The sequence below is a fragment of the Myotis brandtii genome, unplaced genomic scaffold (genome assembly GCF_000412655.1).
Source record: "Myotis brandtii unplaced genomic scaffold, ASM41265v1 scaffold517, whole genome shotgun sequence".
NCBI classification, from domain to species: domain Eukaryota; kingdom Metazoa; phylum Chordata; class Mammalia; order Chiroptera; family Vespertilionidae; genus Myotis; species Myotis brandtii.
This window is the reverse complement of record NW_005369706.1, coordinates 916,036-918,809: the sequence shown is the minus strand read 5'-3', so window position 1 is coordinate 918,809 and position 2,774 is coordinate 916,036.

Below are 2,774 nucleotides of genomic sequence, written 5' to 3'. Positions count from 1 at the left end.
AGGCGCTCAGGGCAGGGCGAGAGCGGACCTGCAACAGGGCGCGTCCTGCGGGAGAACGCAGGGCTGAGGGCGACTGGGAGCACCTGGAGGAGAGAGGGCAGGACATGGCCCCGGGGGGTCCCTGAAGGCGGGCAGGGGAACGGCTGCCTGGGGGCTCCCGTAAGGAAGCGGGGACTCGACCTGCAGAGACTAGAGGCTGGTGGACCAGATACCCTCGGCTGGGAATCTGGGGGCCCGAAGGCCTAGGGTCGGTGTTCGGTCTGTATAAATGGAACTGCGCCTAGGACGAGCCCCCTTAGGGAAACGGAGGGTCTGCGGCCCGGTGCGCCTCTATCGGAACGGAATGATACTACGCTTCTATCCCCCATCTCTTAAGTGAAATTCAACCCTTCCGCCCCAATAGAACCCAGAGGAAGTTCAAGGAGTCGGGTTTTTACTGCGGATTCTTTGGCGCTAGCTTCCAGCTGACAAATCAACATTTCAATCTGACAATTAGTGGTCGAGATGCGGGGAGAGGGGCTCTGGCTGCCAGGACCGTTTAACCCTCCCTGCGAGCAGCAGAGAGGTGGGCGGTGCTGGCAGTGATGAACGACTCCGAGGGGGCCCGGGGCCCCGAGCGCGCATTCATTACTCTTCTGACAGGCGGGCGGCGGGCCTGGCGGGCCGCGAGTGGACGTGCGGGGAAGAGGCCTGTGGCAGGAGGGAGCGTGAGGGACGCGTCCGCCTGGTCAGCTCCCGGTTCTTCGCCTCGACCTTGGTACTTGACTTACTTATGCGTGGCCTCTCAGCTGTCGGGGCCGGCCCTGGCTGCAGAATTTGGAAAGCAGGGACAGGGACCTCAGCCCTCTTCAGGTTAGGCGATTTCAAATCTGAGATGCCAAGAAAGGGTGTGGGCAGGCCTTAGGGCTAGAAGCTTTTGTCTGACCTGGGAGGAACTGTGCGGTTTTGCGTGTCTATGCACACAAAGGTGGTGTGTGACAGGGATTGATGGCTGTGGATCACGCGTGGGGGGCAGTGATTGTGTGTGTTAGTGTTAGGGAAGTGTCGGCCTGATTTTGTCAGCGAGCTTCGAATGTCTGAGGATGAGCTGCAGCCGCTCCTTGCTGTCTGTGCCCCTCCCCACCACCACTTGCTGTCAGCTCTCTGTCTTCAGTTCTGTAGGAAATGGCAGTGTGCATGGTGACAGCTGAGGGGTGCTGCTGGGGTTGGGAAGATAGATGTTACCTGTGAGAATGCTGGTCTGGACAACTGCTCCCTTCCCCACCTCCACCCCCAAACATCATCCTTTGCTCAAGCTTCCTGAAAGTAGTGGACATTTATCCCCCAAAGTCTGGAGACCCAGCTGCTGAGGAAGTGGTTGCTACCAGGTTTCTATAGTCCACACACCGTCTCCGTCACATATGCAGTCTCTAATATAAGATATGATCTCAACCCTCTGGCTTCCCCAGGCCTGTGGTGAGCAGAGAGGAGGAGCTGGATCTCAGGAAGGGAAGAGGCAGACCATCAGACCTCCAAGACAGCCTACCTCTTCGGGGCCTGGGCTATTGGTCCCTGGGATTCTGACCTTGGATCTCAGGACCAGTTGACACCTTGGGAGGATAATGCTAATCATATTCTAATTTCTGTCCCTAATTACTCTATTCACCTGACTTTGTCTCCACTCTCCTACCCACTCTCAAACACACCAAGAGGTTGATCTTTCTCCCCAGCTCTGAATCTCCCTGGTCTCCAGGGCAGAGATTTTGGGTGATTCTGAATCTCCGTTTGTTCAGTGTGTCTTCCAGCCACCTTCCCTTTGCCTTGCTCTTCCTTATGTCAAGGGTATCTCTTGGACCCTCTATATCTTTGTTCCTGCAGCCCTTCTCCTTGTGTCGACATGTCTTGACATTTTTTAAAAAATATGTTTTTATTGATTTTTAGAGAGAGAGGAAGGGAGAGGGTTAGAGAAATAGAAACACCAGTGAGATGAGAAACATCATTGTTCGGCTGCCTCCTACAAGCCCCCTACTGGGGAATGAGCCTGCATCGTGGCATGTGCCCTGACCTCTTGGCTCCTGGGTCGAGGCTCAACTGCTGAGCCAAACCGGCTGGGCTGTCTGTCTTCACATTTAGGGATCTTTTCCAGATTTCTCTCTCTACATTTTGGGGTCTCTATGTTCCCCTGGGGCTTCTCCCTCGGGGAATACCCCAGGACAACAGTGAGGCCTCCTTGGAATGAAGAGAGGGAGTAGGACTTCCTTCCTACTCCCATCCTGTGGCTACTGCAACCCAAGATGGGCAGGCAGTGTCAGGGCCACGGCCAGGTCGCTTCTCATTCAGGGCACAGGCGCCTGGTCGATGCCCCGCGGTCCGCCCCCCTCCCAACTGCCCTTCTCCAGGCCCTCGCCCCCTCCACCCTCCTGGAAAAGGCAAATTTGACATTTTTAAATCCCGAGCCTTAGAGGGATCGATGCGGCCCGGGGGCCCCACCCGGGGTCGATATTCCTGATTGGGAAGCGGCCTCAGCGCGGAGCGGGTGTAAATCATGCGAACTGGGAGAGGGAGCTCCGGGATGCAACCGCGTCCCAGGCACGTGGAGGCAGACAGGGTCCCGGCCTTGGGGCGGGGGCGGGGGGACCACAGGCAATGGAAGGACAGTCTTAGAGACCCGGACACCAGCCCGCCCAGAGCCCCCCTCCTCCCCTGCCCAGCTCTGCCGACTCTGCGGGCCGGCTCCGGTTTCGCTTCAGCGGCCGCTACCCTCCGTTGCCCCTGGAGCCGCCAGGGAGGCCGGT